The sequence below is a fragment of the Canis lupus genome, chromosome 35 (genome assembly GCF_011100685.1).
Source record: "Canis lupus familiaris isolate Mischka breed German Shepherd chromosome 35, alternate assembly UU_Cfam_GSD_1.0, whole genome shotgun sequence".
NCBI classification, from domain to species: Eukaryota; Metazoa; Chordata; class Mammalia; order Carnivora; family Canidae; genus Canis; species Canis lupus.
In genome coordinates, this window is record NC_049256.1 from 22,432,405 (window position 1) to 22,457,117 (window position 24,713).

The following is a 24,713-nucleotide window of genomic DNA, read 5'->3' on the forward strand; positions in this document are numbered from 1 at the left end:
ATAAGCTAGTGGCCATCTATTTGCCTAGGACTAAGGGGTGGAGGTCCCTGGATGTGGGCCTTTTAAGACTAAAACCAGGAGAGCCTTGTGCAGTAGAGAAGTAACATTAAAAATATATATATACTAAAAGTATATAGACACCTGGGAGGCTCAGTGGTTGAGCATCTACCTTTGGCTCAGGGAATGATCCCAGGGTCCTGGGATCGAGTCCCGTATCAGGCTTCCCACAGGGATCCTGCTTCTCCTTCTGCCTGTGTCTCTGCCTCTCTCTGTGTCTCTCATGAATGCAGAAATAAAAATCATATATATATACATTTTTTTTTCTCTTCAAGCTCATAGAGGGTAGGGTCCGGATAAGAGCACTACACCTAGTTAAATTTGAGTTTCAGATATAAAACAAATAATTTCTTAGTGTGAGAGTATTTTATCTAAATCCCCCCCCCCCCCAAATCTTATAGCCCTAATAGAGGATGAATTCTCATCTTAAACTTGCAGCTCATCTAATGGGGAGATAGCAATTCCTCCCCACCCTACCACCCTGCCACATATAAAGAGCTGTGTTGGCTGAGATATAATGGGGTTCATTCTCTTGGTAACAGGCACAGCAAATGAGCTACGCATGCCTGTGTTGGACAGATATAAACTGAGTGAAATAGATATTTGTTAACATTTTTGGTGTTCTTTTTTTTGTTTTGTTTTGTTTTTTTTCTTACCAGCAATTCCCATATGGCCACACTTTTGGTCATTTGCAATTTTTGGTTGGGGAAAAACCCCCAACTCAGCATATTACTTTGATAATGGTGAATTATAGAATGGCATACCAACACAAAGGAAGCTAGCAGTTGAGGCATATCTAGTAAAATTTGAGAGAAATTCAGAAAACATTATTTTTGGCTACTTGCCAAGTACTGGCTGTTTGTAATTCATGGCATTTTAAATTAAAATTCAGGGGCAGCCCGGGTGGCTCAGCAGTTTAGCACCTGCCTTCAGCTCAGGGCCTGATCCTGGAGACCCAGGATCGAGTCCCATGTCGGGCTCCCTGCATGGAGCCTGCTTCTCCCTCTGCCTGTGTCTCTGCCTCTCTTTCTCTGTGTCTCTCATGAATAAATCAAATCAAATAAAATAAAAATTCAGCCAAGAATGCCCAGGTCATTGGTGATTATTTCAGATTTGGGGTCTATCTCTAGCATGTCTATTTTCATTTCAGCTGCTGTTTCCTCTCAGAGCCTGTGTGCTAGGGCACACAGAGGAGGCCAGAGTCCTGAGAAACTAAATGACCTTCCATGAAAATCATATAATGTTTGAAATCGGTCTTTGTGGTAGTTTGCTAACAATCTCTCATCCTTTGTATGTTTTGTTATGTAGATTTATTTGACTTTGTTCCATGACCCTTTCAGAAAGTAGGGACTCTGTTGGTCTACCCTTGGAACACGGGCCAAACTTGTGCCTTGCATTCACCAGTGGAAAAATAATGGTGGCTGGATTCCAGAGCTTAGGCTTCAAGGTACCTGGTGGCTTCAGCCTCACCTGTCCACCCCTGTGGCTGAGTTGTCAAAAATGCCCCATTTGAGGGGCGCCTGGGTGGCTCAATTGGTTAAGCCTCTGATCCTTGATTTGCACTCAGTCATAATCTCAGGGTGGTGAGATCAAGCCCTGAGATGTCCTCTATGTGGGATATGCAGCCTGTTTGGGATCCCCTCTCGCCCTCTGACTCTCCCTGGCCATGCCCTGGCTTGTGTGCACATGCACACACACACACACACACACACACACACACTCTCTCTCTCTCTCTAGAAAGAAAGAAAGAAAGAAAGAAAGAAAGAAAGAAAGAAAGAAAGAAAGAAAGAAAAAAAGAGGAAGAAGGGAGGAAGGAAAGAGAAAGAAGAAAAAAAAAGCAAGCAAGCAAATGAATGAATGAGTGAATGAATGAATGAATCTCTGGTCTGAAAATGGATAGGCCTGCAGCCAAGAATTTGTTGGTCAGGAAACGTACAATGGCAGGGTTCAACACACACCCCCAATGATACAGGAAGTGAATGAGATTGACTCAGAAGTTCAGGCTAGAGGTTGAAGCATTAGCCAGAGGGAGACCAGCCTCCTAACTGGTCTTACTATGCCCAGCAATGTTGATAATGCTCCTTCCTTACTTAAGATGTTTCAGTAACCAGGGCTTGGGCAAGAGTACAGGTCAAAATCCCACATACATAAAGTTAAATACAGCATAAGTATAAATCAATGTAACTGATGAACAGAAGATATTCTGTGAAATGTATGTCTTTATGTTACACATAAACTCATGGTTTTTTGTATGAATGAAGTCAGGGGTGCCTGGTTGGCTCAGTCAGTCAAGTGTCTGACTCTTGACCTCAGCTCAGGTCTTGATCTCAGGGTCGTGAGTTGGGGCTCTGCACTGGGTTCTGCACTGGGTGGGGAACCTACTTAAAAAATATGTATTTCAAAAGCAGCTAAATCATATTATTGTGCATGCCTAGGTATTCTAATACAGTCTGATTATGTTAGGATGATTAAGAAAATAAAGACACAAAATATATATTCTATTATGTATTATATATTATTATGTATTCTGTAATGTTCATCTTAGCAAAATCACTAATCATGTTTTTTAATCAAGATTTTCACATAATTTATGTTCTAGTGATAGTAAAGAATTGATCTAAGGAACTGAAAATCTTAAAAGTGTGCAAAATTAATGTTGGATATATTTTTACCCAAGATATATGGTAAAGCAAATGTAGAAAATGAAAAATGAAAGTCATTTTTCATATGTCTGTTCAAAAAGGACTTTTGTCCAAAAAGGTCAATGTTATCTGTAAAATGAAAAGGCAAAAGCCAAGTCATAATGAAAGAACATCAAAATAAGACATTTTAAAATAAAGCCTTTCCCCTCATGGGCCAATTTTTACCATCAGATACTGCAGATGAGAAGCCACCAGGAGAAAAAGCAGATAGCAGAGTTGAAAGCCCCAATCCTGTTAGACAGTGGGAGGGAGGATCCAGACGACCCAGTGCGCACAGGTGTGCCCAGGTGAACCTAACCCCCAGAGGACCCATCAGCTGAAAGCCCCTCCTGAGAGAGCCCAGGCAAGGTGAACAAAAGCACCAACTGGTCAATACACAGACTCCTAAGACTTATTATTAGAAATCTGAGGTGGTATTTTGATTTACAAACATGAAAGGAAAACAGAAAAAAGATGACTTGCCCAGTATAATACTCTCACTTCCTGCAGGAGCTGTGGTTTTAAACAGTCTCCATAATTTATTTTCCCTCCCTGCTATTTCTTAGAAAACTGCAGGGAATCTTTAGGAAATTGAGGAAAATTGTAATTGGACCTGGATTATTGCTTTGGCCCATAGATTTTATTTATCAGGTAAAGTTAATCCTCATTTTTAGATGCTCTGACACTTGTAGAAGAACAAAAAAACTAAAGGCAAAGTTTTTATTGGCACTGTGTTAATGTAGGCATGAATATATGTCAAATGAACCAAATAAGGTAACATGAAGGAGTGTTTTGCCAAATCCCTGGCACTAACATATATATTATTTCATTTTTTAGCTGCAGTCATATAGACTTGACCAAAAATGAGAATTTATTATATTCAGTGAAACCATGTGCATCTGGTTCTGTAAAGCTTATTACCAGAGGCACCATTAATCAAACATATCAAATTAATAGACAGATATTTGTTGAGTTCACACTGTGCATGAAGCTCTGTGTTGGGTGTTGTATCACATTTTCCAGCTGAAAAACCCAGTGTGGATGGCGTGCTTGAAACAGGCTCAGATTTCTGGAATGATGTGGATATTCCTCTTTGGTGGTAACCAGAACAGGGGACAAAGGAAGGCCCTGGATGAATTGCTGTAGACATCTGAAGGTATATGAACTATGTATGGGTCATCCATATATCAAATAAAATGTTCCTGTTGCATATGTTTTGCCCAGATATACATTTACAGTAACATCTATCTATTTCAAATAGAAGTAAGGAAGGGATGCTACTTTTTATACTTTTTTACACTCTCCGGTTTGACTATTTCTTTATTGCGTACATACATTATTTTAATTGAAAAATATGAGTTTAGGAAACTACATGTGCTCAGAAGTTAGTATATTTAAGATGACATATTTCTATCTTTGTAATTGTTGTGTGAACATTTATTTATATTATTTAATGTACTTCACTCTTGCATTGGTCTGCTCAGGTGGCCATAACAAAATACCACAGAGTGGGAGGCTAGGACAGCAGAAATTTAGTCACTAACTGTTCTGCAGGTAGAAAGTTCCTGACCAGGGTTTTGACAGGTTTCATTTCTGCTGAGGCCTCTCTCTTTGGCTTGTGGATGGCCACCTTCTCCCTGTGTCCTCACGTGGTCTCTTTGTTGTGTGTGTACATCCTTGGTGTCTCTTCTTGCGTCCAAATTCCCATTTATAAGGACACTAGTTAGATTAGATGAGGACCCACCCAGATGACCTCATGTGACTCTGATTATCTCTCTAAAGGTTCTATGTCTAAATACAGTCCTATTCTGAAGTACGGAGAGTTAAAGCTTTAACATATGAATCTGGTGGGGGTGGGGGTGGGGGTGGGTGTCACAATTCAGCCCATAGCAGTTGTCATGATCCCATTTATAACATCAGAATACATCAATTCCTTTACATTATTGGTAAAGGGCATTTTATGTATTCCCCCTTACATTATTTGAACATCTTACACCTACCTTTTTGCTTACAACAGTAATTAATATTTAACATTTAATGCCTACTACTGTCAGGCTAACCCTATTTTATTTGCAATTCCAGCATTTGGGCCACACAGCAACCATATGACCTAGATGCTGCTATTATTCACATTGTGCTGGCAAGAAAACTGAGATGTGGAGATGTTCATGGGCTCACCAAGCTCGTGACTGGTAAGTGGAGAAAGCCCTCTGCCTGCGCAGGAGCTCTGTGAAACCCCTACAGCAGTTGTTAGGTAAGTCATGGCCGGGGGCGGGGGGTGGGGGGCAAGTGGCAAGTTCCCTGACCAGATTTTAAAACTTCTATATGGCTGCTCCACTTATTCATTTTTACCTTCCTAGCATTTCAGTTCAGTGCCCGGCAAACAGTTGGTACTCCATACATACTGAGCAGATGCTGGTTAGTTCAGATCACTGTTATTTTCTTTTAAGAAATAAATAAATGATAGATGAGTATCTTTGTGATTTATTCAACTGAGCATCCCAAAGCTAGCCTCATGACATGGTGCCCATCAGTCAACACCCTGCCGAACTTCAAAGTTGAAAGCAGGGTGCTTCATACATGTGCGAATCCAGCCACATGAAGAGATTGAAGGGTTTGCTGAAGGCTGCCCATTTAACTGGTGACAGATAAAAAAACCACAAGAACTTTAGTCCATTTCTGGTCCCATTACTTTTTTTTTTTTAAGATTTTATTATTTATTCATGAGAGACACAAAGAGAGAGAGAGAGGCAGAGACACAGGTAGAGGGAGATGGTCCCATTACTTTACTCTTAAATCTCACCACCCCATTTAGGAGTGCAATGACCTAGTAACATTTGTAGGGGAGAGAGAGAAACATATGCTCTGTGTTTTTTTATTTATTAAAGATTTTATTTATCCATGAAAGACAGAGAGATGCAAAGAGAGAGAGGCAGAGACACAAGCAGAGGGAGAAGCAGGCTCCATGCAGGGAGCCCGATGTGGGACTCGATCCCTGGTCTTCAGGATCATGCCCTGGGCCGAAGGTGTGCTAAACCGCTGAGCCAGCTGGGATGCCCTCTGTGTTCTTTTGAAAATACTTGTTAGAGGGCAGCCCGGGTGGCTCAGCGGTTTAGCGCCGCCTTCAGCCCAGGGCATGATCCTAGAGACCCAGGATCGAGTCCTGCGTTGGGCTCCCTGCATGGAGTCTGCCTCTCTCTCTTTAAAAAAAAAAAAAAAAAAAAAAAAAATACTTGTTAGATTTCTGCAAAAGAGAACCCCCATCTCCTTGCTTTTCCTTTAGTCAATCAGATATTTATTTAGTAACTCAGAGCCAGTTTAAAATGAATGGAACTTACAGCATCATTTTCAGAAGAGCCACAGCAGCATTTTAAAATTTATAATGAAAAAACAAAACAAAACCACAACCCACTTCTGTTGAGCGAACAGTCAAGGTGATACGTGTGTGCAAACTCAGGGGTCACAAGGGCACCTGTGCATTGCTGGTCGCTGCCCCGCATCGCCGACCGGTTGTGCTTCCTCGTTGCGGATGGTTCAGCCTTGGCTCGGAATGGAGAGCCCTGGAGTCTGGGCGAGCTCTCCATAGAATCCCAGTTCATTAGCGTCGCCTCCTTGGCCACCTGGAGACTGTGAGTGAGTGGGAAGCACTGACGCTTCATCAGAGCCCAGAACGATGAAATCCCAAGCACCTTGAGATGGTTCTTGGTTTTTCCACTTAGAAGTCAAATTTGATCATGTTATTCTTTTTGCTCCTTTTATTGTAGCCAATTCTGTGTTAACTTAATAGGCCTTCTCTGACTTTCCATCTTGTAAAAATAGGATACAGGTTGTTTACTGGCAATTTCTTAAACACTTTCCTTAAACAAACACAGAGGTGTTCCGCCTTGCTCTAAATTGGTGTTTTCTTTGTACACACCTGCTCATAACATACATATTTACTTCCTTTTATTTGGTTTTATGCTACACGTAAAACTGAGTGGTTCTGCCATTTATTTCATATATATTTTTCAAGGAATAGCTTTGTCTTTTTTCTTTAACCATTTAATTATTTGCTTATCTAGAGAGAGTAAGGCTGAATTATTTCAGGGGTAACCTGGGGAAATAAATCCCAGTTTGGAAAGAAGTTTAGGTGTCTCTGCTGAAGATTTTATAATTGATATTATTTTTGTTTCTATCAACCACTGTGGAAAGTAATAGAAATTTTAAATGAACGGGGTCCAAGCCTGATGCTCAATGGTTCAAGGGTAATTCTGTTTCAATTTAGATGCCTTAAGTTCAGTTCTGTATGTGATTGGACCCGCAAAAGGCAGAGACTCCACAAACTCATTACAATCAAATGGGACTTGAATTCTCTTGTCTAATGTCATAATAAGCAATTATGAGCATCTTCTCAGCATTCAAATAGGATAATAGTGAACCCCCAGAGAGACATTATATGCTGGCAGACTCTGGCTGATGGAATGCACATATGCTCAATGGACCCCTCAAGGCAGGATGGGTAGCTAGATGCCAGGGCAGATTGCCCTCACTATTTAGGGTAGACACTACCTTCAGTGATGACTTGTGTTTTGTACGCTGAGCAGTTATAATAATATGTGTGTTCATTCTGGAGAATTCTCTGTGGCAACAGAACAAACAGCCTTTCCCATCTATTTCCCATTTTCATGAGAGAATAGCAAGCGAACCTTGCCTTCTCACTTCACGTTTCTCTGATGGCCAAGGCTGCGAAAATACGAGTTGCTGCTGTGTGCTGCTATTTCATGTTAAGCTAAATGTCCTTTTGTCCACTCTGGGAAAGGTAGCAGATTTTGCATTAGCAGGGGGACTATTTGTAGAGATAATTGGATAAGTAAACACTTGCCGACCTGCAGCTCAGCATCGAGTAGTGCCTCATACTTATTGGACAATTTCCCTGCAAGCAAATGTTACTAAACTGTCATATTCTTTTCAGCCGGGTCCTCCCAGCAACACAAGATGGCCTCTTTTTTCACGAATTAAAAAGGAGGTTCAACCAGATGATTTCTAAGGGAGAATCCTGCTCAAAATGTATGATTCAGCGAAAAAAACGATAAGATGACATTTATACATGTTGTATTCTTTAAATTGGATATCTTTAGAAGAATGTACTTTCCATAAGGACCCAGGCTACGCAGTACAAGTAAAATAGAAATTTGGGCCAAATTAAATAACTCTAAAATGTGTATCAGCATTAAAACAATTTTTTAATGTGAAGAAAAACAAAAATGGGAATGGTTTGCAGAAATCATGGAGTTGTTTTCATATATCTCTAGTTTGCACCTTACCTACTTTCACAAACTATTTAAGGCCTATAGTACACATCAAAAATTAAACTATTAATAGACACTCCCAAGTGTGTAGAATAAGCCATAAAATTTAATATTTAAAGATATGATATCTATTTATTTTCCCACCAGCAAAACCAGTGTAGTTATTTTGTTTATCTTGATCAGATCACCCTGCTGCATGGTTGATATGATCCATGATGGTAGCATCCGTTTCTGAAATAGTCAGAAGCCTAATATGGCCATTCTATGCAAAGATGGTCAGAACCACACCTCAGCTGCATCCCAAATAGTCTCTTCGATGCATACAAATCATAAAAGGGTTCCTTTCTGTCTCTTTTTATCCATCAAAGTGGGTTATTTTAAGACTATCTTACCTGGTGATGGCTATTTTTAATTTTGCAGATGACAAATCTTACGCTCTGTTCCTCTCTAAATTAACAAAAAGAGCTGTCATTAAAGGGGCTGGCACCCACTTTTAACAAACAGAGTGACATTCTCCTGTTTATCAAAGTTACATGTAGGGATTTGCCTAGCACGTCAACAGAAAGGTAAATACAAATGCGTAAGCAGTCCCAAACACATCACATTGAAATTATTTTTGAGTTGAAAAAAAAATTGCTTGGCTTGACTTCCAAATTGGCAGAAACCTTCGCAGTAATATTTATTAACGCAATTAGGCTCAAGGATTGGGTGGAGGGATTAAAAACAAACTAATCAACAACAAACAATCAAGTAATGACAGGAGATTAGACATAGTTGAACAGTTGCCTGGAGTTCAAAAGGTCTTCTTATAACACATCGGTTTTTCATAATTCTGACTCCCTCTGTGTGGACTCCGACTCTCTGTTTCTATCTGATATCGAGCGCTGAGAAATAAGCACAAAACAATGCTCCCAAGTCCCACAAAGAGGGTTTTTTTTTTTTTTTTCTCCATGCTTTTAGCAACGTGACCTTAGGTATTGATTCATAGCCCGCCACAGCCCCCCAGAGCAAAAGGGAACATTTGATAATTAAGTCAGTATCTGCACTTTCTAAAATATTTTGTGCTGACTTACAACAAAGAGAGACCCTTTATTTTTCCTCTCAGACTCCCAGTGAATGCAGATGCAGGCTCTGACCTCTGACCTTTCTCCAAACTCTAGCTACAGCTGCTGTTTTTCCTTCTCTGGGCCTGTAGCTGCTGATAGACTGGTAAAATTCATTAAGTGGTGTGTGTATAATTTTCTTTTAAGCAAACATGAAACAATTTATACCCCAAGACTTACTTATAAAATATACCTTTATTGAGCTCAGAAAGAAAGTAAATTCTTTCATTGAGGCGCCTATCAGGGATTTGCCAGATAAGTACCAAGGCCGATTGACTAAAATAAGGCACAGAAAAATTATTTTGAAGAATTTTATATTAAACCTTGAGCTTTCCATTGTAAAACTCTCAAGATTGTAAAGCAAATTAAGTCAGAAATCTCTTTTTTTTTATATTCCATTAGAGTCATTACTGAAATAGGGCCACAAAAGGTAATAGCAATAAAACCAAATACCTTGAGGTGTGTATGCAAATTATATGCTAATATATGATAATCTGAGTACCATGCTCAGTGGCCATAAAAAATACTAAATGCAGCTAATTAAAGGTAGGTAAGTTGCTGTGTTTTATACTTCACAGCAATACAAGAGAGGTAGTATATTATGATAATTATAGCATCACTTGCCTTGGGGAATACATCCAACATTTTAACAGGATTTCTTAATCTGGTATATTTGTCCATTTCACCGAATGTAATCACTTACTCTCTTTTCTACCCCAGGTTGTAGATCCATGAAGTTAGTGCAGAACTAAATAACACATTAAGTCTTTTGCCAGAAGGAAAGCAAACACTCTTCTCCCTAGAAATTTTGAAAGTGTCATGCCCACTTAACAAGACTCTTCTGAGGGCCCCCCACCAGGGTAGTGGGGTTCAGCAGTCAGCCACATTGAAAATCTGGGTAACCAGAGCCAAGAATTCTCAACATAACTGGGAAATGCAAAGAACTGCTTCTCCCAGAATGTAAGCTCAATATAGAGTATTCTTTCATATAGTGAACTTGAGTCATGGAATATATGTTTCCATTTTTAATCCTAAGAAATTCAAAGAAAATGAAAACTAAAAATTGCAGTGAGATTTATAAGAGAGCATAAAGTTGATGTGAGATCTACCTGCCAAAAAATACCTGGTTTTCTATAATCTAACTAAAAAGTTACGTATGTATATTTAATTTTGGTAGTAATTTAAGCTCTAAAATGCTTTTGCTCCAAAATACAAAGCATATACTGTACCAGGCTGAAAATTACCTAAGGTAGGCAAAAAATTCACTTGAAATAAATTTACCAACTTGTGATGTTTATGTTGTTATTTTCTGGGCTTTTGGGTGGAGATTGAAGTGTTCTGCAATAAGATGAATTGGTAATTTATGAATTCATCATATATCATGTATCAGTATTTCAAATAAAATGAACTGCAGAAAGACAAAAAACAAAAGACCTACCCAAACCAACCTACCAAAAACCCCAGTGATATGGTTAGCATGTGAGTTAGTGGGTCTTAAATTTTGGAAGGTATTAGAATCACATGGAGAATTTGTTAAACCTGAGTACCAGACCCAGTCCCAGAACTTATTTTGAAATAGATCTGAGGTGGGGCTTGGTAATTTTGTCATTGGTATGTTTCTGGGTGATACTGCTGGTCCAGGGCCCACACTTTGAGAACCAATACTGCAGGCTAAGGAAGGCTAGTTGTGTAGCTTGCACCAGTTAAAAGTGTGCATTAGATTGCTTTGAAGACCTTTCAGGCCATTCCAGCAATGAACACAAGAGTCCTTGCTCAGGTGGAGGTCATGCTAATTCACCAGTGTATGGAGTCATTTTATCTCCAGCCATATTCAGGGTCTTGTGACCCAAGATTTGTGAATTACTTGAATTTTTTTATTACCCTGACTTGTTTGATGATAGTTCTATTTGTCGGGACTCTTTTCATTGCAAGAGTCATAAACCCAATTTAAAATAATTTAAGAAAAATAGGAGATTTGATTACCAGACCATGGCTGGTCACAAAATTCAGGCTACAGAGGGTTAGGAGAAGAGCCATACTTGGACCTCAGAGCCCAGGAAGACTGAGGGTCTCAGGCTAGTGCCTAGACACATTCAGCAGTTTCCATTTCTTATTGATTGTCTTTGTTTTTACAGATTATTTTTCTCTGTGTAGCAGAGAATAAAGCTGAGAGCATAAACAGCATCATATTCCCAGAATTACCACTGCTTTCCTCCTTTCTTCTGGAATACCAGTGGACTGACTCTGCCATCCTGGTCTCAAGTCCCAGTGAGTACATAATGACAGCAGAGAGACAAGTAATACATGTATTTAAAGCTCTGCCAGTTTCACTTCAATTAGGTGAAAAAGTTCAGCTTGAGGAGATGGTGGCTTTTTGTTTTAAGGTGAGTATATTTTCTTAAGAAACACTCACCGACAAAAAGACATCAAATTTTAATCCATAATGGTTCGCCACTCTCCACCATGGTAGGGGATCCAGGTAACCACTAATTGCTGTGGTACTTAGAGGTAGACACACAATCAGGAACATCTGAGAAAGCCTCCTGATTTTCCCCTGAAGGGATGGGGCCTGGAGGAGCAGTAATGCCTTTGGGGGGCTATGTCTTCTTTAGGACAAATGTTAGAGTATTCTTTGAAATATGAGATGATCCCCAACTCTACATTTGGAATGGATTGTGCCTACTGAGCTGAGATTTAGAGGACAGGCATTCACCTTGAACCTGTCTCAAACCATCTCTCTGGCAAGTGCTACTTGTATTAGTTTCCTTTGGCCGCTGTAACAAATTAACCCAAACCTCCTGTCTTCCAACAACATGAACTTCTTATCTTAGAAGCCCAACACAGGTCTCACTGGGAAACATCAATGTGTTACAGGGCTGTGCTCCTCTGTAGAGGCTGCAAAGGATAACTCTTGTCCTTGTCTTTTCCAGCTTCTGGAATCCACTTAGATGCCTGTACTTTGTCCCTTTCTTCTATCTTCCAGGACAGCAAGAGCAGGCTGAGGCCCCCCAGATGCATCACTCTGACCTTCTCTTCAGCTTCTGTCTTCCACTTTAGGCCTCTCGTGATTACTTTGGGCACACCAGATAACTCAGAAAAATCTTCCTTTTAGCAAACTTAATTCCTCTTTGCCACATAAGGACAACATATTCACAGGTTCTGGGGATTAGGACATGGATATCTTTGGAGGAAGAGAGCATTTTGCTGCCTACCACATTGGCATATGTGTATGGGGAGTAGATTCAGATAAGATTGAGCCATGATCCTACCTTCAGTGATTATATGGCCAATACCAAGAGATAAAAGTGCAAACAAATCCTTATCATACAGTGTAATAAGCAGTATAATAGAGGAATCTGCAAAGCCCATGGATAGAATAGCAAATTCGGTTTTGTTAGATCATAAAACATTTTAAGAGAGATGAGGGAATTTGCTTAAGTTTTGAAGAATGGGAAGAAAAGCTCTGCAGAGATACCAGATAAGTGGAGATTCAAGATAAATATAAAAGTTCAAGGTATAGGACAGGAGTAAGGGATGCTGTGCAGTTGCAATGATGAGTAGAAGCAAGTGCTTAACTATGCTAAGACCTTGAATTTCATCCTGTGTGCAATGTGGAATCACTTATGGATTCTGAGGCATTGTCTGTGGCATTGCATCACTGTAGCTATCATATCCAATATGTGCATTAAGTAGATTTTTTATATTGACAGTGTTGAGGAGAATTTATCGAGGAATTCACCCTCGATTGAGGAATTGTTGAGGAATTGGACACATCCCTAAAGAGATGATTGCAATATTCCAGGAAAGTGGATATTATAGGCATTTGGTGAATTCAGTGGTCAAGATGATGGGGAGAGAGATGGTTGGAGAAAAATGCCAAAGGATGGCTGAAGGATTTGCTGAGGGTTGAATGCAGAAAATCAGGGGAAAAGGAGTCAAGGAATCACTCCTGGTCTCTGCTTGGGGCAGCTGGTTAGATTGTGACACCATTAGCCAAGATAAAATGATAAGCAATGATGGAGAAAAAAATAATTGTTTCCACTTTGAGTGTATTGACCTAAGTGTGGGAAGATGTTGAAGATCCATCTTTACAGCAATTAAAGTGAAAAAATCTGGGATATTTGGTTGATTTTTAGGTTTAAAATAAATCCTCCAAATTGTGATCTTAGCTCAGTTAGATGAAGAGGTTCTTTGAGTGAGATGGTGTATATAGACGGGACTAGTGGCCAAGGATGGAGAAGGAGACATGGCACAGAACACTGGAGATAATATCAAGAAGGAAAAACCCAATGAATGTTCAAAAATGTTAAGAGTAACTAAAAGCACTCTGTAATGTATATTTAAAGCAGAGAGAATGTAAGCAAAAGGCATGTGATATATTAACAAATGACACTACAAGAGCAGAGTTTTACAATGATTTTCTTGGTCTTCCCAAAAGAATCATCTTCAACTTGAAAACAGGTATATGGATCCAAAGAAAGGTAAGAGAGAAACTTAAAGAATATCTTTTTGCCTGAACTGAATTCCTGTCTCCAGGCTGAGATTATTCCAGAAGAGCAAATTAATTTCCAGATGCTGTCAAAGAGCCATTACTCATAATCTCTGAGGAGTTATGAAGAACTGGTGAAGTGCCAAAAGCTCAGCACTCAAATAGTAAGGGCATGTGATTAGGGGAGTTTCCTGACAAATTCTACAATAGCTACTCTGACAAGTTGTGTTTAGAGAACAGTCACTCACATGAAGGGGTTAACGGAAATGCAAGAGTGGGAAGTCATTTCAACTGTATTTCATTTATATCTTAATTCGAGGGCACACAAAGTTTGGAGAAAGCTGATTCATTGGGACAAGATCAAAATAGAATGATATTTTCCTTCTGGAATAATGACCCACACAAGGTACAATATAGAGGAACAGATGTAAAGTCTTGAGTTTAGGTTTAAGAAACCAATCAAACAAGGCAAATGGGAAGATGTTGAAGATCTAGCTTTGCAGTAGTTAAAGTGACAAGATTTGCGTATTTGGTTGATTTTATGTTTAATACCCCAGGGACACCTGGCTGGCTCAGTCAGTAGAAAGTGTGAATCTTGATCTTGGGGTCATAGATTTGAGCCCCAGATTGGGTGTAGAGATTACTCAAAAATAAAATCTTTATAAAAAAAAAAGAAAAAAGAAATACCCAGAGATGTAAGTTGGCAAGGAATAGCTTTATCCTCACTGGCAAACATATCATTTTTAGCATTGGGTTGTCTTTGGGTACTCTATTTTAAAGGGACAAAGACTAAAAGAAAGGAAGCCCTTAGGACCTGGAAATTATGCCAAATGAGTAAAAGTTGAAGGAGCTAATTACAATGTTTAGGCCAGAGAAGACATGTTATAGCTTCAAATATTTGAAGAAATGATGAGATTAGGCTTCTAATTTTCTTTAGCTTGAGAAGCTGAAATTAGTGCAATGAGGTACGATTAAACTCAATATTGAAATAACTTTTAAAAATTAGATCTTCTAAATTTCATCTAATACCCAGTCCATACAAAAAAAAAAAAAAATTAATTAAAAACCTGAGATCTAAAAAAAAAGGATTGAGCCTGCCTGTTGAGAAATATGGTTCTTCTCCATAGCAATCCTCAGACACAGACTAAATGACCACTTGTCAGGGATGTCGGAAAAGAAATTCCAGCATCTTGGTGTGAGTTTGAAATGTGTCAGTTTTTTCCTGTCTTTTTAACTATGAAGATTCCTTTTAATTAAAAAAAAAAAAAACAAAACATTCAATGGGTCTTCTTATACTAATACTCCTATCTGTTACATGAGAAAGTATATACAGTAACATAAAAACATTTATTTGGGTCCAGAACTAGAGTCATATAAATATATATTGAAACGGCTCAAAAGTATCTTTACATTTTGCAAAAATTAAATTCTCAAAGTATACTTATTCCACAGACAATGCCTACTGCTCCTTTGGATTCATGGCTCCCATGAATAGTCATGAATCCCATTTCCTGTCTTCTCATGGTTTGCATGGTTCAGACTGGGATGGAAAAAGATAAGAAATATATGATTCAATAGGTCTGGTTAGGGCCTGAGAATCTGCATTTTTAACAGATGTAGAGAGAATGTTGATGCTGCCAGTTTGCAGATCACATTTTGAGTAGTAGCAGTAAAGCATCTCCCAGGTTCAAGTTTGTCTTAGGAGTTTTACAGTTTATCCAAATCCAAACTCAATACTGTCCCCTGTGGATTTATTTACTTATTTATTCATAAGAGACACAGAGAAAGAGGCAGAGACACAGGAAGTGGGAGAAGCAGGCTCCCCGAAGGGAGTCTGATGCGGGGACTTGATCCTGGAACTCTGGGATCACGCCCTGAGCCACAGGGAGCCGCTCAAGGGCTCAACCGCTGAGCCACCCAGGCGTCCCCCTTGTGGATAATTTAAAGCATAGTTCCCTGGCTTACTCTGAATCCCAGCTTTTCCATTTACGAAAGCAGAGTGATCTTGAGGAAATTCATTAAGACTTCTGACTCCTTTGTGAGGTTGTTATATAAGATTAAATGAAATAATGTGTATAAAGTGTTCAGCATAGTACCTGATAAATAGCATTCATTCTATGTTTATGGTTACTGATTTTTTTTAATGACAATGAACATAAAGGTGATAATGAAAAATTAAGTGGAATGAGAAGACAGGCATTTCTTCTCCAATGCTGTGTGTGTTCCTAAAAAAAAATGCACATTAAAAATAATAGGCTCGAGAGAAACAGACCAGTCCAATGCATTTTTTAAAAAGAATCAGAGTACTAAGAAGGAAGGAAGGAAGGAAGGAAGGAAGGAAGGAAGGAAGGAAGGAAGGAAGGAAGGAAGGAAGGAAGGAAGAAAAAGAGTTTATATCTGGGAATTAATTCAGATGGCCCAGGCAGATGGCTCAGCATTGCTGAAAATTGCTCCATGGATGTTAAAAATAAGCAAAAGAGAGTACAAAATCGATACCGGCAACACTTTCCTTGGAGCAGTGTTGGTGGGTGAAGGGAGTCTGGGGTGGTAAGGCTGCCATTAGGATAGGTGAGGGGGTTGGTGGTACCAGGTGGCCCTAGGGAAGAGTCCTAGGAGGCCCGCCCTGCCCCTGAAATCCCTTCAAGTACAGTAGAGGCTCCTGCTGAGATGGCAACAGCTGAGCTGAATTTTTTTCCCCTTTCCTCTTGAAAATTATAATTCTATTTTGCACCCATCCTTGCCTGGGAGGGGGGGTGGGGAGGGCAGGGATCACATCTTAGCCAAACTGACTCCCGTAATGTCCCTGACGTAATTCCAATGACAATGCCGCATTTCAGAACTGGTTGCTAATTTTGGTGACCAAGATCTGCATGGCAGCAGCACAGAATGTACTGGAGTTTCCATTTTAAAGTCTAAAGAAATAACCATTTCTTTTTAATCTACTGGAAGGCACAGAGAAGGAGCAGTACCCCTAACCTTCCCTGATTCTCTAACACCCAGGTGTAGACACCTCCCCAGGTGGAGCCAATGCAGGCGAATAGAGGCCCGGCAGGGGGTGGAGCAGGGGCCCACCCTGGGCTGCTCCCATCGCCCGGGAGGACAATGCTCAGTTCTGAAGCATTTTTCTTCCTAGTTCAAGCCAGCCCTATATGCCCTCTCCACATGCCACCCCGCCTCGCAGCAGCGACGTAAACTGGGTAAGCGAGCACTTTCAAAGGGAGCCGAGAGGATCAGGTGCGACTTTCGGGTTGGCAAACTCATTTCTTTGGGGAAGGAAGGGATTTAAAAAATATTTCAGAAAGACTGCAGCTCTCAGCCCAGAATCGGGGCTCACTACAGGCTTTCTGGCTTTTCCCTGATGTGTCTTGGAGCAGCAGCCTGAGGCCAGGCATGAGGAAGATTTTTCCTTTGCTTGTTTTTTTCTAAACAGTTTTGAAAAGCTCCTGTGAACCCGGACCGGGGCTTTGATCCGGTGAACTTAGGGGCATTGCCGCAAAGGACTCCAGCTCCAGCCACTTTGCAAATTCTCATTTACATTCAAATAGCCCATAATCTTAATGGGCAGGAGATAGATGGAGAGCGAGGAAGGCACAGGGAGCTGCCTGTCAGGTGTCCCTAAGGCCCTCAGATCAAAGGGAGCCATGTAGGCAGCAGGGAAAGGGTGGAAAATTCCTGAAGCAACTAGCAGAATGCCTGATGTGTGCCATAGCCCTTCCGGACCAGGGCTTCTGACCCACACGTGGTGCACAAACCCGCCACATGTTTATGGGGGTCTCCCCAAACCGTGCAAATCCGAACAAAGTAGCTATACATTTCTAAATAGCACGGCTGTCTTGTAAGATGTCTGAAAATTTTTAAGGCCTATTTTTGGTTCAAAATAGAAATGAAAGGCTTGACGTGGTGAGCAGTGCGTGCAGGAGGAAGCATCCTTTGCTTGGGTTCATTTCGTGGGCATTCCTAAAATCCATGGTCAGGTTTTTCTTTCTTTCCTGCCTCTCACCCCATTGCCTCCTCTAAATTCATGCTCAACCCCCACCCCATCCTTGGTGATTTGAGGAATTTATCTATTTTAGTGATATAGGAAGATATTTTTAACTTACACATATTGGCAGCAGATTCCCATTGTTTCACGGAGCTGCACAGGACATAAGAAACCCTTTTTCTGCTTTTCACTTTTGACCCTAGGGAAACAGCCCATCTCCCATTTGCTCTATGGTACAATTTGGGAACTCCTGCTTTGAGACTGAGCTCTCCCCGCCGTGTGCCTGCCCCCACCCCCATCCACTCTCCTCTGCATTTGGTGACTTTTGGGAAGTCTGTGTTTGCAGTATTAAGGCTTCTCAGCTAACTTCTCAGCTGTTCTCTGGCCCTAGAACTCTGCTCTTTGCTGGGGTCATTGGTCTATCCTTTGAGACAAGAGGGAGGCTCATTCCCTCAAGTACCCTCAGGCTCCACATTTGGGAGACTAAGATCGGATATGTTTTCTCACAAATCTGATTTCTCCAGAAGAGTTGACAGGGCACAAACTAAACAATGAGTTAATTTCATCATTGATCTTCAGGATACACCTGGGACACGTTATGCTTTTCTAAGTTACAAATCATTTCACCCAAGATCCATATCTAAAGAAATACATATATATGGTGCAGAGCCAGTGGGTAAAGATGATTCTACAAACTATCATTTCCTCAAACTTTTGTTTGCTTCCTATCTCCATTCCCTTTGCCTAAGATGACCTTATTCCTCATCACTAATTACCTCTCAATTAGTTCTTCTGCTGTCAGGCCTAGGCCTTTCGCCTTTCACATTGCCACCAGAGGATAATGTCAAAAATGTCGGAATGCAAGACTGGTAAAGTCTCTCTCTTGCTCTGGCGTTTCAAACATTTCACTTCCTACCAGGCAATTATGTCCGCAGTTTCTCAAATAAAAACAAACAAAACCAACAGGGAATCCGAGAGAAACTTTAGCAAATGAATAAATGGTGGAACACATATTTAAAAATCAACATAGTGGAAACCCCTCTTGGAGACTCCACCATATGCATTCATAATTCAGAGCAGTAATGGTTCTGAAGATGGCTACAGTAAGGAAAGGTGTTCAATCCAGAATTTTAACAAGTTCAGTCTTGGAATTCCTTTTCAAGTTTTACCTACTAAGTATCTACAGTACCTGTTTCCACAGAGACACCAAGGGAATGTTTTCTGGGGTGAAAACCAAGCTGTTTAACTTTGTAGCGCTGGGCACATTGTGACATGTTATTTCTTGTCTGCCTATCACATGGTCTGATTTTCTGCTCCCGGAAGCATTTACATTCTACGTGAACACAGATGCAGGGGATCTTCATCTGTGATTTTGCATTTGTTCGTCCCTCTGGCCAGAGTGTTTTTCTTCCATTTGTCTGCTTGGCAAACTTACCCTCTCTCATCTTCCCAAATCAAAATAGATGCCTCCCCAACATGGAGAATTCTTCCCTGACTCTTGCTCATTAGAGGGGATCCATCCTCCTTAGATCTACCGCCTTGCTTTGTTTCCTTGTTCACGCTGTGGTTGAATTCATATACGAGTTTATAATTGTGCTTGTGGGTCTCGTATACTCAAGTGGCTATGAGAAAATGGATGCAAGAGGTCAACTCCGTGCACATCGTTAGTTTTTAGGGTAATGCCTGGAACATGGTAGGAGCTTAAAAGATGTTTATAAAATAGGTGAATGGCCACATCATACAGCGGTAACATCCTTTGGGATTCTAAGCTTGTAGATATCTTTAAGTTAAAAAAAAACAAAAACAAACGTGTACATCAAGAAATAAAAGCACCAATGTTCTCATTCTCATTCAATGTTCTCATTCAATGTTCTCAAATGATATTCATAAGATATGTGTGTATACATCTGCATAGATACATATATACGTACATACACATGCATAATACATAAACAGCTTATATGTATGCAAGAGATGCACACAAGCAGTTTTGCCTTCCCAGACATCATTTTCTCCAGTCATAAAACATAGTTATTTCACATACACGTACCTTATTTTATTATGCTTCACTTTATTATGCTTTGCAGACGTGGGTTTTTTTTGTTTTTGTTTTTGTTTTGTTTTTTACAAATTGAAGATTTGTGTGTCAGGTAAGTATTGGCACCATTTTTCAAACAGTACTTGCTTATGTCATGTCTGTCATATTTTGGTAATTCTTATAATATTTCAGTCTTTGTAATTATTTTATTATGGTGATCTGTGATCAGTGAGTGATCTTTGATATTACTGCTCTAATTGATTCGGCATGACATGAACTGGCACCCACGTTTCACAGCAAAATTTATTGATGAATATATGCATTCTGACTGCTTCACAAACTGGCCATTCCCCATCTCTCTCCCTCTCCTCAGGCCTTGCTATTCCCTGAGACATAAAAATATTGTAATTAGACCAAATAATTACTATACAATGGCTTCTGCATGTTCAAGTGAAAGGAAGAGCCATGCGTCTGTCACTTCAAATCAAAAGCTGGAACTGATTAAGCTTAGTGAGGAAGCATCTAGAAAGCCAAAATAGGCTAGAATTTTGGCCTCTTGCACCAAACAGTTGACCAAGTTGTGAATGCAAAGGAAAAGTTCTTGAAGGAGATTAAAAGTGCCACTCTAGTGAACACATGAATGATAAGAAAATGAAAGAGTCAAATTGAGAATATGGAGAAAGTTTGAACGGTCTGGACAGATGATCAAACTGGCCACAACATTCCTTTAGGCCAAAGCGTCATTCAGAACAAGACCCTAACTCTTCAATTCTGTGAAGGCTGAGAGAGGTAAGGAGGCTACAGAAGGAAAGTTTGAAGCCAGGAGTTCGTTCATGAGGTTTAAGGAAAGAAGCCATCTTCATGACACAAAAATGCAAGCAAGAGGAAGCCATAAGTGCTGATACAGGAGCTGCAGCAAGTTCTCCAGAAGATCCATCTGAGATAGTTAATGAAGGTGCCTAAACAGATTTTTACTGTACATGGAACAACCCTCTATTGGATGAAGATGTCATGGAGGACTTTCATAGCTAAAGAGGAGAAGTCAGTCCCTGCCTTCAAAGCACAGGCTGACTCTCTTGTTAGGTGTTAACACAGCCCCTGACTTGAAGGTGAAGCCAATGCTAAGTCACCATCCTAAAAATCCTAGGGCGCTTAAGAAGGATGCTAGATCTACTCTCCCTGTGCTCTATAAATGGAACAACAGAGCCTGGATGACAGCACATCTGTTTACAGCATGGTTATTTCTGAATTATTATTATTATTATTATTATTATTATTATTACTGAATATTTTAAGCCCACTGTTGAGACCCTGCTCAGGAGGAAAAAAAAAAAAATCTCTCTCAAAATATTCCTGCTCATTAACAATGCATCTGGTCAACCAAGAGCTCTGATGGAGATAAACAAGTAAATGAACATTGTTTTCATGCCTACTGACACAACATCCATTCTACAGCCCATGGATCAAGGAGGCATTTTGATTTCCAAGTTTTTCTTATTTAAGAAACCTGTTTCAAAAGGCTACACCTGCCATGGACAGTGATTCCTATGATGGGTGTGGGCTGAGTAAATTAAAACCCCCCTGGGAAGGAGTCACCATTCTAGATGCCACTCAGAATATTTGTGGTTCATGGGTACAGGTCAGATTAACAATCTGAACAGCAGTTTGGAAGAAGCTGATTCCCACCCTCAACAGATGACCTTGAGGGATCCAAGACTTCAGTGGAGGAGGTCACTGCAGATGTGGTGGAAACAGCAAGAGAGCTAGAAGCAGAGCCTGAAGACGGGACTGCATTGCTGCCATCTCATGATCAAACCTGAATGGACGAGGAGATGCTTCTTATGGATGCGCAAAGCCAGTGGCTTCTTGAGATGGAATCTACTTCTGGTAAGGATGTCGTGAAGTTTGTTGAAGTGACAACAAAGGATTTAGAATACTATATCAATTGGGTTGATGAAGCAGTGGGAGGGTTTGAAAGGATTCACTCCAAATTCAAAAGTTCTGCTGTGGGTAAAATGCTGTCAAACAGTGCCACACGCTACAGAGTAATCATTCGCGACAGGCAGAGTCAACTGATGTGGCAAACTTTATTTTTGTTGTATTTTAAAAAGTTGCCACAACGACTCCATCCTTCAGCAGCCACCACCCTGATTGCTTAGCAGCCATCAACATTGAGACAGAACCCTCTGCCAGCAAGCTCAGATGATGGGTAGCTTTTTTTTTTTTTTTTTTTTTTTTTTTTTTAATTTTCAATAAACTGAGTGGCTTCTAGAATGGGGAATCCATGCTCAGGATGTACGTTTCTTTAGCCATAATGCTATTGCACACTTAGTATGGCATAAACATAACCTTTATATGCATTGGGAAACCAAAAATTTTGATTCAATATGCAATCAAATAAAAAAATTTGATTTATATGCATTGGGAAACCAAAAAATTTTGATTCAAATTTTATTGCAATATTGGCTTTATTGTGGTGGTCTGGAACTGAACCACAGTATCTCTGAGGTTGTCTGCACTAAACAAATAGATGTGAATGAAAACCATAAAGCACATGCATACTTTTTATGGAATAGACTTAAGTGTGCTACTGGTCATTCTCTAAATCATTTCTGTGCCCTTTCCTGGCCTGCTGTGTGCCCTCACCTGACGACCCAGGCCCTAGGTGGCTGCCACTTGCATCAGCAGTTGATGGGAGGACAGGAGGAGGGAGGGTGGGGCCCATCTTTGTTGTTCCCTCCTGCTTTGCCTGTCATGAGGACAGCTCCTTATTGGGCCTAGATGACCCCCTCATCCCTCCAGGCCCAGGAATGGGAACAGACTCTCCTATTGCTAGTTTCTGGAAGTCTCCCCATCCCTCTCCTACCCACCCCCCTCCCCATCAATGCCATAGCTGGCGAACTGAGCCATCAGGACTGTCTTTTTATCTGTACCTTTTGGGATGAAGTGTCTCCAGGTAGAATCTTGTCCCATATTCAGGCAACTCTGCTTTTGCGTGTGTGTGAGTTAAGTATCTTCTGTGTATATGCAAATTGTGTGAGCATGATTTTCCTTTCTTTTTACATTTTTAAAAAATTTTCAGCTTTCTTTATATTATCCCCTGGTACAGACATATTAAAAGTGATTCATATCTGCATCGTGTGAATGTGTATATATATGTGTGTGTGTTTGCCATCAAGGGAAAACTTTTATTTTGAGGTGCCTGGCTAGCTCATCCAGTGGAGCCTGTGACTCTTGGTCTCAGGTTGTGGGTTCGAGCCCCATGTAGGGTATACAGATTACTTAAAAATAAAATATCTTTTTTAAAAATAGATTTTCACTTATTTATTCATGAGAGACACACAGAGAGAGGCAGAGACACAGGCTGAGGGAGAAGCAGACTCCCTGTGGGGTGCCTGATGCAGGGTTCAATCCCAGGACCCGGGATCATGACCTGAGCTAAAGGCAGATGCTCAACCCCTGAGCTACCCAGGTGCCCCTCAAAAATAAAATCTTAAATGAATTAATTTTAAAAAATAAAGTTAAATCTTTAAAGATGTTTTAACTATATGAAAGTTAAAAACATTTAAACAATAAACAGGGGATGCCTGCGTGGCTCAGCAGTTTAATGCCTGCCTTTGGCCCTGTGATCCTGGAGTCCCGAGATCAAGTCCCACATTGGGCTCCCTGCATGGAGCCTGCTTCTCCTTCTGCCTGTGTCTCTGCCTCTCTCTCTCTATCTCATGAATAAATAAATAAAATCTTAAAAAAAAAAAAAACAGTATCTTAAATAAAACAAGAAAAGTTTAAGAAAATAAGAAGAAATGAGTTGCAAAATTTAACCTCCCCTAAATTCATCTATGAGTATAGGGCTAATTTATAGGGCTAATTTAATAGAAATATGAATTTTGAATGAGTATTGCTGTTAATTAGGGGTTCCCCCCCCTTTTTTTTAAAGTCAATCAGATTTTTTTCAGGTAAACATTAAAGTTCTTGTACAGACTTCTAATACATGCTCATATATTTCAAGATGGCATATAAAAATGCTCATGCCATACAAAAATGTTCTTTATTGTTTTGAATATCGGTATCCATGCCAAATTTTAATGACGGTTAAAGTCAAAGTGAATTTTTTGTTTAAATAAAAATACAATACTTACATTATCTAATTCTAGAGGGCCCAATGATGTGAAAATAATGAATTCATAAGAATTATATTAACTGAATCTTTATTTGAAAAATACTATCTTAAAATTAGACTGCTAGATCTACTTGAATAAGAGTGACTGTAGCATCAATTAAATTACAGTAGCTAGGGATCCCTGGGTGGCGCAGTGGTTTGGCGCCTGCCTTTGGCCCAGGGCGCGATCCTGGAGACCCAGGATCGAATCCCACGTCGGGCTCCCAGTGCATGGAGCCTGCTTCTCCCTCTGCCTGTGTCTCTGCCTCTCTCTCTCTCTCTCTCTGTGACTATCATAAAAATAAAAAAATAAAAATAAAAATAAATAAATTACAGTAGTTAAACCAAAAAAGAGATCAATGAAAATTTGCTGTAAAGACATGTACAGATGCTGTGCCCTGGCTGGGGGTGCTCGGGACCCGGCCGTTGTGAGCTGAGTCACACCTGCAAGTGACCCTGGGGACCCCTGGACACTTGCAGCCTCTGCGGGCTGCGGGTGGAGCAGCGGGAGCAAACGGGCCCCTTGGGAGAGGCTGGAGTTGGACCCGGCAGTGGCCAGCGTTTGCCTGCGTGATGATTTTCTTCTCTCAGCTCCTTGAGGATTCTCTCAGTCAACAAGAGGCCGCCTCGCTGTCTTGGGCCCTTTCCTCATGGAAGAGGATCTCCTTTCGATGGTGCAAGTGCTTCTCTCGATTCTCTGCCTGCGTCTTCAGTCATCTTCTTGCAGAGGCTGCAAATCTGATTTGCACAGTTCATGTTTCTCCACGTGCTGGGAGGTTTCTTACTGATTCCCCAGCAGAGTCCTTCCTCCTCAGACACTTTTCTCTGACGTTGCGTGATGTGTTCCTGGTGTAATTCAGGCAGAATCTGAAGCTTCGGCTTCAGCTGCTCAATCTCACTTTCAAGCTGTGAATTT

General features: G+C 40.4%; 1 long non-coding RNA gene across 1 annotated transcript in view; it reads left to right on the plus strand.

Moving 5' to 3' along the window:
* Positions 1–3,622: 3,622 nt before the first annotated feature.
* Positions 3,623–24,713, plus strand: part of LOC119867626 — a 41,036-nt gene continuing 19,945 nt past the window's right edge. The window contains exons 1-3 of the long non-coding RNA XR_005384183.1: positions 3,623–3,894; positions 4,821–4,930; positions 11,265–11,397. This is a non-coding gene — a long non-coding RNA (uncharacterized LOC119867626). The remainder of the gene's footprint in view (positions 3,895–4,820; positions 4,931–11,264; positions 11,398–24,713) is intronic.